At 43.6% G+C, this 14945-nt stretch overlaps 1 protein-coding gene across 2 annotated transcripts in view; it reads left to right on the forward strand.

Moving 5' to 3' along the window:
* Nucleotides 1-810: 810 nt before the first annotated feature.
* SPATA45 (spermatogenesis associated 45) overlaps nt 811-14945 on the forward strand; it is a 30704-nt gene continuing 16569 nt past the window's right edge. The window contains exons 1-3 of one of the 2 annotated variants that reach the window (XR_015554330.1): nt 814-1116; nt 1667-3273; nt 6639-7208. The gene's annotated coding sequence lies outside the window, so the exon portion shown is untranslated. Of the gene's footprint in view, nt 1117-1666; nt 3274-6638; nt 7209-14945 lie in introns of those variants that run through there. The other variant, XM_004424896.2, reaches the window with a different exon arrangement.

The raw sequence follows: 14945 nt of genomic DNA on the forward strand, positions 1-14945 counted from the left end.
TTGTGGGCAATTGAATGCCCCACATTATTCCAACAAGAATTTGAAGAGAATACTAGTATAACAATTACAAGAGAGAGTAATAATGTTATTATTACAATATGTAAACAAAATATATTTATAATCTATGAATGTTTCCAAAATGATTTGAGGCAGCTCACAAGAAAACATAAGCACATTAATATGTTTGTCTCTTCCCTGCCCTATCCCATCATTACATTTAAGATACTGTTTTTAGCATTATCAGTGTGTATGTCTCCCCCAAAAAACTATAAGCTTCTTGGGGGCAGCAACTGTCTAAGTCATCTTTGAATCTCCCACTCCTAGCATCATATCTGGAAATTAACACTCAATACATGTTCAATGAATGAATGAGTATCATTACATCAGATTCTACAGGTTAAGGGCTCAAGCCTGCAAAACTGCCCCCTCCACTGTTAAAAAACAAAATTCAACTGAGTAAATTTGAAGATCTAATTGGCTTTATTTACTGATTCACTAATTGAACAGCATCCCATCTAACAAATAGAATGGTGCTTCAGGAGTTGTACAAAATGGAAGGTTTTTATAGGCAGAAGCAGGGTGGGTCAAGGAAGTTATTAGCAAAAGAAAAAAAAGGATTGTCTGGGGGATCTTATTGACGTGGTTGCCACTCAGTCTCACATGCCCCTACTTCCTCAATCGCCCCTGGCTGGGAGCAAAGGAATTTACCTCAGGAGGTAATCAATGACTTTAATCTCCTGCCTGTGTGTTCCTTGAGGCATACTTTACCTTGGAATGCAAGGACAGATCTCATTCATCCACCCCCATGCCCTGATCTTTGAGGCTAACCAGACCACCTAATACTTTTTCCTTTGACATTTTATAGAATACTAAAAATAGCTAAACTCGTATATAATGGCCCTGCACAGACTCGTCCATGCAGCAGCTCTTTACGGCCCATGGGTTCTGTCCCCAGGAAGCTCTTTATTGCCTATGGGTCTTATCCCCATGCTGAACACAAAATAAAGGTGCACGAACGAGCAGCTCATGTCTGAAAATTCTTTTTCAACTCACGACTCAGCGCCCCCACATCATTTTTGGTGGCCCCTACGGGGATCCACTGAGCCAACCGCTTCGGTAAGTGTGCCGTTTTCCTCTTCCTTACTTTACTCTGTTCTTTGCTTGAAAAACTGTCCTTATTCTCAATGAATTAATGGGTACGAGTCGACCACTTAAAAGTCATTAGGACTGTCGCAATTCTTAAGACTCCAGTGGCAGGTTTCGCTTTCGGAACTCGGAGTTGTATCCCTTCCCTCCTGCCTATGACTTTATCCTGGGCCAAGAGACAATCCCCACAACAGGAATCCAGCTGGAGGAAAAGTACCAAGCTTGCCAAGAGCTCGGGAAATTCCTCATAGGGAGACGGTTATAAAGGATGGGCAGAACGTCCCTCTGAGCTGAGAGCTTCTACTCTGACCTCTATGTTTCTCTCTCTTGAGACCATTCACCAGGCGCCCATTGGCCAGGCAATGGGGAAGATTTACTGGGGGACAAACTTTGGGGACGCCCCAATTGCCCCTTGCTAAAGGAACCCGATGTAACCTTGTGGCAGGACACTGCACATAGGTTCAGGGGGATTTTTTGGTAACGTGCCTCTTTTTGTCTTATTTCTTTTCTGTTTCCATAGGACATGGGAGCCTCTAGCTCTATACCCAAAGACTCCCTTTTGGGTTGTCTCTTAGACAACTGGGCCGGATTTGAGCTTCAAGACCTAAAGAAAAAGAGACTAATCTTTTATTGCAACACTGCCTGGCCCCAATATGTCTTAAATGACAGTGAAAAGTGGCCTGAAAATGGAACTCTAAATTCTAACACCATTTTTCAACTGGACCTCTTTTGCTGACGTTTGAGGAAATGGTCTGAGATTCCCTATGTCCAGGCATTTATGGCTTAAAGCTGGGACCCTGACCTCTGGGCTGTTTGTCGAATGTGTTTGGCTACTCCCCAAAAGACCGACAAGACTGCAGACATCTTAGACGACGACTGCCTGGTCAGACCAATTCTAAGGCCTCCACCTACAACCCCAGAGGCCCCTCCTGATGTAGAAAGAACATCTACCTCTCCTCCTTCCTCTGAGGGCTCAAAACAACAAGACCCCTTAAGTCCAGCAGGACACACCCGCAGCGGGGCATCCTATAATTCTGGTCAGTTCCCCCTTCAGGAAGTAGTTGATGGAGAAATGGGCAACATTCAAGACCATGTCCCTTTCTTTATGTCAGACTATGGCTCAAATAAAGTTTCAGTTAGGACGATATTCTGAAAATCCCTCTAAGTTCATTGATGGCTTTCAGCAACTCGCCATGATGTTTGAGTTAACATGGCAGGATATACATATATTGTCCTGACTCAATGCTGTACTACAGATGAGAAAGCACGCATTTGGGCTGGGGCTCGAGAGTTCCTTGATGAGCTCCATGCTAGAGATTGACATCGATATCCTGTAGGGGGCACAGCAGTGCTGGACACAGACCCTGGCTGGGATTATCAGGATGAGCAGGGGAAAAAGAAATCATCTGATAACATGCCTGACAGAGGGAATGAAAAAAGGATTTATTAAACCTGTGAATTTTGAAAAACTTCAGGAAGTCACACAAGGAGCAGATGAGAACCCTGCCCTGTTTCAGGGAATACTAGCAGAGGCTATTTGTAAATACGAAAACTTAGATCCTGCCACTCCAAAGGGCATCACTATTTTAAACATGCATTTTATCAATCAGTCATCTCCTGACATTTGGTGTAAATTAACCAAGTTGGCCCTAGGGCCACAAACCCCCACCCAGCGGCTAATGGAGGTGGCCACCCAGGTTTTCAATAACAGAGACCTGGCTATCAAACAAGATAAGGACCTCAGGGCTAAGGTCCAGGGTAAGATACAGGCTCATGTCTTAGTGGCTGCAGTTGTGGGTTGGCCACAGAGACAGAGGAATTTGGGGTCTGAAGCTAAATTTAATGATGGGGGTCTACCGAAGTCCCCCTGTTTTAAATGTCAACGGCTGGGACACTGGAGTAAGCAATGCCTCAAGAAGGATCTGCCTCCAGGGCCATGTCCTCTTTGCAAAAAGGAGAGACATCGGAAGAGGGATTGTCCTCATCTCCAGAGTGAGAGGGGGCCAAGAACCCATTTCCCCGCCCAAGGAAACAATCTAGAGGATTCAACCTAGAGGGGCCCAGAGGACAGTCCGGCTCCCATTGACATCCAACAGGCTAAGCCTCGGGTTACTCTGGATGTGGAAGGTAAGCAAATCAATTTTCTTATTGTTACGGGAGCCACTTACCCTGTCCTTATTTGCCATGCTGGTCCGACACGTAAATCATCCCATAAGATTGTGGGGATAGATGGAGACTCAAAAGGTTGCATTCAGACTTATCCCCTGACTTGTAAATATCAAGATCAGGTGTTGTCATATTCCTTTCTTGTTTTGCCTACTTTCCCCACCCCGTTGTTGGGTCGAGATTTAATGACCAAGCTGGGAAGTCAATTCCTATTGACGCAGGGAGAAAATAACTTGCTTGTGGCACTCCTTATTGGATCCACAGGTCAACAAATGCCTCCGAATATTCCTGCCCATTTACTAAACAAGGTGGATCCCAAAGTATGGGATTGTGCGCTTCCTGGACGAGCCATCACTGCCACTCCTCTATTACTCTTCAAGACCCAACTTGTGTTCCTCCTGTAAACAGTACCCCCTGAGGCCTAAAGCTATACAAGAACTTCAGCCCCTGATTTCTAAATTTCTGGAACACGGGATTCTCTGGAGGTTCAATTGCCCTATAATGCTCCTATCTTGCCTGTTAAAAAGCCCAACAGCCAATATCATTTGGTTCAAGACTTGCGAATAGTTAATGAGGCTGTTGTTCCCACTCATCCCACAGTACCTAATCCCTACACTATTCTTTCTCAAATACCTGAGGGTGCACAATGGTTTACTGTTTTGGATTTCAAAGATGCTTTCTTTTGCATGCCCTTGGCAGAGAACTCTCAACTGCTTTTTGCTTTCAAAGGGCATTTCTGTAATGAAGCCCTGCCTGTCCAATTGACCTGGGCTGTTTTGCCTCAGGGTTTTCGAGATAGCCCTCACTTATTTGGCTCGGCATTGGAATGAGATTTACGAGACTTAAATCTTAGAGACAGTGGGTTAATACAATATGTAGATGACATCTTAATTTGTATCTTACCAGAGAAACTTCTGATGCTAACAGAATTTTAACACTCAACATTCAACTTCCTGGCCCAACACGGCTATCGTGTCACTCCCACCAAGGCCCAAATCTCTGTACAATGGGTTCAATATCTGGGGTCTGAGATCACCTCGAGACATAGGGCTCTATCTCTGGCCAGAAAACAGTCATTTTAGATCTGGAAGCCAGGGAAATAATTTTGCTGATGCCAAGGCCAAACGAGCGGCAAAATGAGACCTACCTCCTCGTTCTTCTTCCTACTCCCCTTAGTCTAGGTGATATTGTTCCTAGATATACTGAAAAAGAAATAAATTTAGCACAGGAAAAAGGATTTTTGCAGGACACTTCAGAGCCGACATCTTGGTTTAAAAACCAACTAGGAAAGCTCTTTGTGCCTAAGGAATTACAATAGAAGCTAGTTAATGGGATTCATTAAGCTACTCATTTGGGCAAACGTTCCCGGACACAATTAACAGGCAAACTTTTTGATGGATTGGGACTAATTTCTACTATAAAACACGTTTGTCGAGTCTGTGCTGTTTGTGCACAAATAAACCCTGAAGGAGGATTCAAGCTGCCTCCACTTTCTCAGCCAGTACAAAGGCAAGGCACCTACCTTGGAGAGGACTGGCAACTTGATGTTACTCAAATACCTCCTTGCCGTGGATATAAATGTCTTTTGGTCTTTATAGATGCCTTTACAGGATGGCTCCAGACGTTTTAACTGCTGCTCAGGGTGGTGTCACCGCACAAAGGGCACAATCTGCTCGCCGCAAGACAAAAGCCCATCGTCAAGAGGCAAGCTGGTGGCAGAGAAAGGGCAGTTTATTACAGCTTGCTAGCAAGGGGGAAGATGGCTGACTAATGTCTCAAGAACCATCTTACAGAACAAAGACTACAGGCCAGTTATATAGAGGGCTGGTCTCTGAGTGGGGGAGGCATCTGGTCCCAGGGTGGGGGCATCCATCTGATTACTGAGTGAAAGCATCTGGTCTTAGTTCCCGGCAGTCTTTGGTTTTACTGGATATGCATCAGAGACTGGAGCCACGCCCTACACCCTGGTCTTTCAGTTGTCATTGATGATGGCTGTCAGCATAGACTTTTTGCCCGGGGGTCATCACATCACATTCCTAAGGAACTTAAAAGAACAAAGTTATCAACTTACAGCAGCTGGGAGGGGCCATAAAGTCTAGAGTTAGTCAGAGGACATTCCAAGTCACAAGTTTCCCCTCTTGGGCCGGCCCCGTGGCTTAGTGGTTAAGTGCGCGCGCTCCGCTGCTGGCGGCCCGGGGTTCGGATCCCGGGTGCGCACCGACGCAACGCTTCTCCGGCCATGCTGAGGCCGCGTCCCACATACAGCAACTAGAAGGCTGTGCAGCTATGACATACAACTATCTACTGGGGCTTTGGGGGAAAAAAATAAATAAACTACTGTGGTCTTTAAAAAAACAAAACAAAACAAAACAAAAAACAAAACAAGTTTCCCCTCTAAAATATGGCTTCCCTTATGTCAACACTGTATTGAGCCAGTATCAGTGGCACTTGTGCCATCATTAAAACTGAATGCTGTGTATATATTCCTGATTACCATAATAATGTCACCACTTTACTTGAAGACATGGGAAACAAATCAAGTCCATGTCAGACCCCATACTCTCTTTTAATGATTGGCTAAATTCATCCTGGGGTCCTGGGTTCTGGACGACTATCAAAGCTCTCCTTATTGGATTTAGCAGTCCTCTCGATTCTGTTAATTGTACTATTGATACCTGCTCAATACAGGGTTGACTACGGGAAGCCATAGTGTAGAGAGGAAACCATATTGTGACTTGGAATGACCTCTGACTAACTCTAGACTTTACGGCCCCTCCCAGCTGCTGTAAGTTGATAACTTTGTTCTTTTGAGCTCCTGAGGAATGTGATGTGATGACCCCCGGGGCAGAAAGTCTGTGCTGATAGCCATCATCAACGACAACTGAAAGATTGACAACTGAAAGATCAGGGTATAGGGCGTTGCTCCAGTCTCTGATGTGTATCCAGTAAAACAAAAGACTGCCAGGAACTAAGACCAGATGGATGTCCCCACCCTGAGACCAGATGCCTCCACCCAGTAATCAGATAGATGCCCCCACAGTGGGGCCAGATGCCTCCCCTACTCAGAGACCAGCTCTCTATATAACTGGCCTGTAGTCTTTGTTCTGTAAGATGGTTCTTGAGACATTAGTCGGCCATCTTCCCCCTTGCTAGCAAGCTGTAATAAACTGCCCTTTCTCTTCCACCATCTTGCCTCTTGATGATTGGCTTTTGTCTCGAGGCGAGCAGATTGTGCCCTTTGTGCAGTAACAAGATGCTGTCTTCTCTGTTGTTTGTCTGTCAGTTGCCAACAAAGACTCACTTCCTTAACTTTGCCCTCTCGACAGATGATTCTCTCTCATCTTGAAACGGTCACTACATTGTCTGCACTTGACTCTGCAGCAGCCACATTTCAGTCATCTGAAGTCCCTGGTTCCAGTCACACAATCCCCATTTAGGGACAGCTCTATGCCCATACTCAGCAGGAAGTAGATACAGAAGATGGACTGTCACTCATTTCCCAAAGATTTTGGGGGTCAAGGGTTCAGAGGGAAGTATGACCTGGTCACCACTCAACCTCACATACCCCTACTTCCTCAATCGCCCCTGGCTGGGAGCAAAGGAATTTACCTCAGGAGGTAATCAATGACTTTAATCTCCTGCTTACGTGTTCCTTGAGGCATTTCTCATTCATCCACCCCCATGCCCTAATCTTTGAGGCTGACCAGACCACCTAATACTTTTTCCTTTGACATTTTTATGGAATACTGAAAATAGCTAAACTCGTATATAATGGCCCCGCACAGACTCGTCCATGCAGCAGCTCTTTACTGCCCATGCATCCTGTCCCCACGAAGCTCTGTACTACCCGTGGGTCCTGTCCCAATGCTGAACACAAAATAAAGGTGCACAAATGAGCGGCTCATGTCTGAAAATTCTTTTTCAACTTGTGACTCAGCGGCCCCACATCATTATCATGCAGATTACCTCACTGGTGCTGATCAGTAAATTTCAGACTGATTGGTTTAAAATTCCACTCCAATTGGTTTAAATTGGTTTAAAATTTCAGACTGATCAGTTTAAAATTTAAATTAAGCTGAAACTGCAATTAGGTTGGGTATTAAGTCTTGGGCTCAGTATAAGTGACTCCATTATGGGCTTGTTGTTTCTTTTTAACACCACACACACACTTCAGATGCCAATGGCAAGAACAGGTTGTCACCTGTGCTTCTGACCAACTGGCTGTATATAGATCCAGTTTCCCGAAATCCCTTCTCTGGATTTGATTGATTTGCTAGAGCCTTTCACAGAACTCAGGAAAACATTTTCTTTTTTTTCACTAGATTACCAGTTTATTAAAAAAGGATATAATTTAGGAACAACCAGATGGAAGAGACTTATAGGGCATGGTACGAGGGAAAGGGCACAGAGCTTCGGTGCCCTCTCTAGGCATAGCACTCCCCTGAATCTCCACGTGTTCACCAACCCAGGAGCTCTCCACACCCAAACCTTTGGAGTTTTTATGGAGGCTTCATTATCATTACACAGGCAGCTGGGCCCGATGGTATAGTGGTTAAGATTCAGCATTCTCACTGCCACAGCTGAGGTTCATTTCCCAGTCAGGGAAGCACACCACCATCTGTCAGTTGTCATAATGTGGCAGCTGCATGTTGCTGTGATGCTGACAGCTATGCTACCAATATTTCAAATACCAGCAGGGTCACCCATGGTGGACAAGTTTCCTCAGAGCTTCCAGACTAAGACAGACCAAATGTAGTGGAGGAAGAACTATCCCTCTACCCTCTAGGTCCTTCTGGCTGGTCTAAGAATTAAATTGACATGAGGCAGAATAACAGAAAATCAAAGTTTAATAGCATGTATACATGGGAGAAACCCAGGAAATCTGAGTAACTCAACAGAATGGCTGAAGCTGCCATCTTAAATAACATCTTCAGCTAAAGACAAAGGAGAATGTTGGGGGTAGTGGTTTGGGACTTCAAAGGGGAGTAAGGAAATTTACATGGAGATGGAAATGCAAATATTTGGTGAACAAGTATTTGCTGGACCATCTATATAGACAATGTGACTCAAGAGACAGAACTTTGATAAAAATGGGCTTGCTAGTACCTTTTGTCTATGACATCTATTTTACATTATACTATAGTTATCTTATGATATTAGCTCCTTCCAGGAACAGGCCTTCTATCTTACATTCTTTTATTTATTTATTTATTTATCTATCTATTTATTTATTTATTTTTGTGAGGAAGATTGGCCCTGAGCTAACATCTGCCAATCCTCCTCTTTTTTTTTGCTGAGGAAGACTGGCCCTGGGCTAACATCCATGCCCATCTTCCTCTACTTTATATGGGACGCTGCCACAGCATGGCTTGACAAGTGGTGTGTCGGTGCACGCCCAGGATCCGAACTGGTGAACCCGGGGCCGCTGCAGCAGAGCACGCGCACTCAACCACTTGTGCCATCAGGCCGGCCCTGGCTTGATTATTTTTAAGAACAAAAGACTCTGAACAAAACTTTGTGCTTCTCCCTAACTGCCTAAAAGAATGTAAGATAGGTGCCAGCCCAGTGGCGCAAGCGGTTGGGTGCATGCGCTCCGCTGCGGCAGCCCGGGGTTTGCCGGTTCGGATCCCGGGCGCGCACCAACACACCACTTGTCAAGCCATGCTGTGGCGGCGACCCGTATAAAGTGGAGGAAGATGGGCGTGGATGTTAGCCCAGGGCCGGTCTTCCTCAGCAAAAAGAGGAGGATTGGCAGATGTTAGCTCAGGGCTGATCTTCCTCACCAAAAAAAAAAAAAGTCAAGCCAAAGAGACATACTTTGAGGTGGCCAATTCTGATCCCCCACACCAGGAAGAAAGACCTGGCCAGCCACTACTGAAAAAGTTGGCCATGAAAACCCTGTGAATAGTAGTGGAGCATTGTCTGATACAGCACCAGAAGGTGAGAGGATGGTGCAAAAAGACCAGGCAGGGTTCCCATCTGCTGTACACAGGGTCACTAATGGACTAGACAACACTAACAAAAACATTACATACAGATGATTGATTAAATCATTGGCCATTGGTGATTGATTCAACCTCTGGCCCCTCCCTCCTGCAGGTTGGGTGTGGGACCGAAGGTTCCAACCCTCTAATCACATGGGTGGCTCCCCTGGCAACCAGCCCCATCCATAGGTGCTTTCCAAAAGTCATGTCATTAACATTATAAAAGACAACTTTATCGTGCTCATCATGGGAAATTCCAAGCATATTAGAAGCTTTGTGCCAGAAACGGGGATGAAGACCACATACATATTTCTTATTATAAATCACAATATTACATTAGTCTAGTAGTAGATATTTATTGGCTACCATAGCAAGACTAATTCCTGATCTCCAGGCTTGTGAGTGTGACGTTGCTGAAACTCCACCTTTTTGGTCAGGATTGGTGAAGGAGTTGGGTGTGGCTGAGTGTATAGATTGGAGACAATACCTACAGCAGAGCAGAGAAGAAATCACATTACATTAGTCTACTCAGTGCCTCCAGTATGCCATGTGCATGTTTATCATGCAAGCTTCCTCATGGTCTGCTAAGAAATGGTCTCCAGGGGCCGGCCCCATGGCTTAGCGGTTAAGTGCGCACGCTCCGCTACTGGCGGCCTGGGTTCGGATCCCGGGCATGCACCGACGCACCGCTTCTCCGGCCATGCTGAGGCCGCGTCCCACATACAGCAACTAGAAGGATGTGCAACTATGACATACAACTATCTACCGGGGCTTTGGGGGAGAAAAAAAAAGGAGGAGGATTGGCAATAGATGTTAGCTCAGAGCCGGTCTTCCTCAGCAAAAAGAGGAGGATTAGCATGGATGTTAGCTCAGGGCTGATCTTCCTCACAAAAAAAAAAATTAAAAAAAAAAAAGAAATGCTCTCCATCTTCTCTCAGTTTAGCCAAATTCTACCCATCCTTTATTGTCCAGGTCAGCTCAATTCCCTTCCTTAGTATATTTCCATGAGTAGAGTCTCTAGAGTCTTCTTCCTCTGTTACAGCACAAAAAGGGGGTTCTCCTCCCAATGCACGTAAAAAGCCAATAATTATGCCACCAGCTTTTTGAGAAACGAAAAGGCTTTATTGTGACGTTGACCAGCAAAGAAACAAGAGGCAAGGCTCTCAAATCTGTCTGGCCACTCCAGGGCTTGGGGCAAAACCTAAGAGGTTAGGGGAATAGGCTGATACATGGTAATGCTGGTGGGGCAAGTTTTGATTGGAGAATTTTAACACTTATGGTAAGATGTGGAAGGGGCATTAACACTGGATCTTCCTAGACAATGGGTACTTTGCTTCTGATGAGAGTCTAACTTTCAAGTTCCGGTCACTGATGAGAGTACGACTTTCAAGTTCCAGTCACGTCCCAGTTCTTTGGTTCTGTGAAGGGGTGAATGTTTGGCTCTGGGTGTTATTTCAGGTCAAGATTTTCTCCTCTGCCCATGCTCTGATGACATGACTTGCAATTTTTTTTGGCTCACTGCCCCTGGAAAACAGCTCTTAATCACTCTGTTGATATGATGGGGTCAGTTCAAACTGATCCTAGTGGGACTGTGGTTATACCTCTTCTGACCTGGTAGCACTGTTACAGCCACTCATTGAACTCTTCCTGGCGATGTTACTTAGCTTTTCCCTTGTGTATTTATCTCTTATTTAGATTTGAGCTTCTTGAAGCCAGAGACTAGATCTTTTCTTTGGGGGTGGGCAGAAATACTACTTTATTTTTTGTGAAATTTTGTTGTAAAATTATTGTTTATCAGTCACCATATAAGTGCGTCGCTCCACCCCTTGTGCCCACCCCGCAACCCCCCTGGCCCCTGGTAACCACTAAACAGTTCTATCTGTCCATGTGTTGGTTTATCTTCCACATATGAGTGAAATCATGCACTGTTTGTCTTTCTCTTTCTGGTTTATTTCGCTTAACATAATACCCTTCAGGTCCATCCATGTTGTTGCAAATGGGACGATTTTGTCATTTTTTATGGCTGAGTAGTATTCCATGGTATATATATACCACATCTTCTTTATCCATTCATCAGTCGAGGGACACGGGTTGCTTCCATGTCTTGGCTATAGTGAATAATGCTGCGATGAACATAGGGGTGCATAAGCCTCTTTGGATTGCTGATTTCAGGTTCGTTGGGTAGATACCCAATAGCGGGATAGCTGGATCATTTTTTTTTTTAATTGATGTTTTAATGGTTTCTAACATTGTGAAATTTTGGGTTGTACATTTTTGTTTGTCCATCACCATATATATGACTCTAGCTGGATCATTTTTAATTTTTAGTTTTTTGAGGAATCTCCATACTGTTTTCCACAGAGGCTGCACCGGTTTGCATTCCCGCCAGCAGTGGATTAGGGTTCCCATTTCTCCACAGCCTCTCCAGGATTTGTTGCTTTTTGTCTTGGTGATTTTAGCCATTCTAACGGGTGTAAGATGACATTTTAGTGTGTTTTTTTTTTTTTGTGAGGAAGATCAGCCCTGAGCTAACATCCATGCTAATCCTCCTCTTTTTGCTGAGGAAGACCGGCTCTGAGCTAACATCTATTGCCAATCCTCCTCCTTTTTTTTTTCTCCCCCAAAGCCCCGGTAGATAGTTGTATGTCATAGTTGCACATCCTTCTAGTTGCTGTATGTGGGACGTGGCCTCAGCATGGCCGGAGAAGCGGTGCGTCGGTGCATGCCCGGGATCCGAACCCAGGCCGCCAGTAGTGGAGCGCGCACACTTAACCGCTAAGCCACAGGGCCAGCCCTATCTTAGTGTGGTTTTGATTTGCATTTCCCTGATGATTAGTGATGTTGAGCATCTTGTCATGTGACTATTGGCCATCTGTATATCTTCTTCGGAGAAGTGTCTGTTCATTTCCTCTGCCCATTTTTTGATTGGGTTGTTTGTTTTTTTGTTATTCAGTTGTGTGAGTTCTTTATATATTATGGAAATTAATCCTTTGTCAGACATATGGTTTGCAAATATTTTTTCCTAGCTGGTGGGTTCCCTATTCATTTTGATGCTGGTTTCGTTTGCTTTGTAGAAGCCCTTTAATCTGATGAAGTCCCACTTGTTTATTTTTTCTTTTATTTCCCTTGTCTGAGTAGACATGGAATTCAAAAAGATCCCTTTATGGCTGATGACGAGTAGTGTACTACCTATATTTTCCTCCAGGAGTTTTATGGTTTCAGGTCTCACCTTCAGGTCTTTGATCCATTATGAGTTAATTTTTGTGTATGGCGATAGAACATAGTCTACTCTCATTCTTTTGCAAGTGGCTGTCTGGTTTTCCAGCACCATTTATTGAAGAGACTTTCCTTTCTCCACTGTGTGTCCTTAGCACCTTTGTCAAAGATTAGCTGCCCGTAGATATGAGGTTTTATTTCTTGGACTTTCCATTCTATTCCATTGATCTGTGTGTCTGTTTTTGTGCCGGTACCATGCTGTTTTAATTATTAACACTTTGTAGTATGTTTTGAAGTCAGGGATTGTGATGCCTCCAGCCTTGTTCTTCTTTCTCAGGATTGCTTTAGCTATGCGGGGTCTTTTGTTGCCCTATATGAATGTTAGTATTCTTTGTTCTATTTCTGTGAAGAATGTCCTTGGGATTCTGATTGGGATTGCATTGAATCTGTAGATTGCTTTAGGTAGTATGGACATTTTAACTATGTTTATTCTTCCAATCCAAGTGCATGGAATCTTTTTCCATTTCTTTATGTCATCATTGATTTCACTCAATAATGTCTTATAGTTTTCATTGTATAGGTCTTTCACTTCCTTGGTTAAATTTATTTCTAGATATTTTATTCTTTTTGTTGCAATTGTAAATGGGATTGTCTTCTTGAGTTCTCTTTCTGTTAGTTCGTTGTTGGTATATGGAAATGCAACTGATTTCTGTTAGTTGATTTTGTACCCTGCCACTTGGCTGTAGTTGTTGATTATTTATAATAGTTTTCCAATGGATTATTTAGGATTTTCTATATATAAGATCATGTCATCTGCAAACAGCGAGAGTTTCACTTCTTTGTTGCCTATTTGGATTGCTTTTCTTCCTTTTTCTTGCGTAATTATTCTGGCCAGAACCTCCAGTACTGTGTTGAATAAGAGTGGCAAGAGTGGGCACCCTTGTCTTGTCCCTGTTTTCAGAGGGATCGCTTTCAGTTTTTTACCATTGAGTATGATGTTGGCTGCGGGTTTGTCATATATGGTCTTTATTATGTTAAGGTACTTTCCTTCCATACCCATTTTGTTGAGAGTTTCTACCACAAATGGATGCTGGATCTTGTCAAAAGATCTATCGAGATGATCATATGGTTTTTATTCCTCGTTTTGTTAATGTGGTGTATCACGTTGATTAATTTGTGGATGTGAACCATCCCTGTGCCCCTGGTATAAATTCCACTTGATCATGGTGTGTGATCTTTTTAATGTATTGCTGTATTCGGCTTGCCAATATTTTGTTGAGGATTTTTGCATCTATGTTCATCAGGGACATTGGTCTGTAGTTTTCCTTCTTAGTATTGTCTTTGCCTGGCTTTGGTATCAGGGTGATGTTGGCCTTGTAGAATGTGTTGGGAATGTATTCCATCTTCCTCTATTTTTTGGAATAGTTTGAGAAGGATAGGTATTAAGTCTTCTTTGAATGTTTGGTAAAATTCTCCAGAGAAGCCATCTGGTCCTGGACTTTTATTTTTGGGGAGGTTTTTTTTTTTATGAGGAAGATCAGCACTGAGCTAACATTCATGCCAATCCTCCTCTTTTTTCTGAGGGAGACCTGCTCTGAGCTAACATCTATTGCCTATCCTCCGCCTTTTTTTCCCTTTTTCTCCCCAAAGCCACAGTACATACTTGTATGTCATAGTTGCACATCCTTCTAGTTGCTGTATGTGGGATGCCACCTCAGCATGGCCGGAGAAGCGGTGTGTCAGTCCACGCCCGGGATCCGAACCTGGGCCACCAGTAGCGGAGCACGCGCACTTAACTGCTAAGCTACGGGGCCGGCCCCTGGGGAGGTTTTTGATTACTGTTTCAATCTCTTTACCTGTGATTGGTCTATTCAGGTTCTCTATTTCTTCTTGATTCAGTTTTGGGAGGTTGTATGAGTCTAGGAATCTATCCATTTCTTCTAGATTGTCCAATTTGTTGGCATGTAGTTTTTCATAGTATTCTCTTATAGTCTTTTGTATTTCTGTGGTATCTGTTATAATTTCTCCTTTTTCATTTCTAATTTTATTTATTTGAGCCTTCTCTCTTTTTTTCTTGGTGAGTCTGGCTAAGGGCTTGTCAATTTTGTTTATCTTCTCAAAGAACCAGCTCTTTGTTTCATTGTTCCTTTCTACTGTTTTTTTTAATTTCAATTTCATTTATTTCTGCTCTGATATTTATTATTTCCCTCCTTCTGCTGACTTTAGGCTTTGCTTGTTCTTCTTTTTCTAATTCTGTTAGGCATAGTTTGAGGTTGCTTATTTGGGCTTTTTCTTGTTTGTTAAGGTGGGCCTGTATTGCTATGAGTTTCCCTCTCAAAACCGCTTTTGCTGCATCCCATATGAGTTGGTACGGTGTATTTTCATTTTCATTTGTTTCCAGATATGCTTTGATTTCTCCTTTAATTTCATCAA

The sequence above is a fragment of the Ceratotherium simum genome, chromosome 2, assembly GCF_057802395.1.
Source record: "Ceratotherium simum simum isolate JZ-2026a chromosome 2, ASM5780239v1, whole genome shotgun sequence".
In the NCBI taxonomy this organism is placed as follows: Eukaryota; Metazoa; Chordata; class Mammalia; order Perissodactyla; family Rhinocerotidae; genus Ceratotherium; species Ceratotherium simum.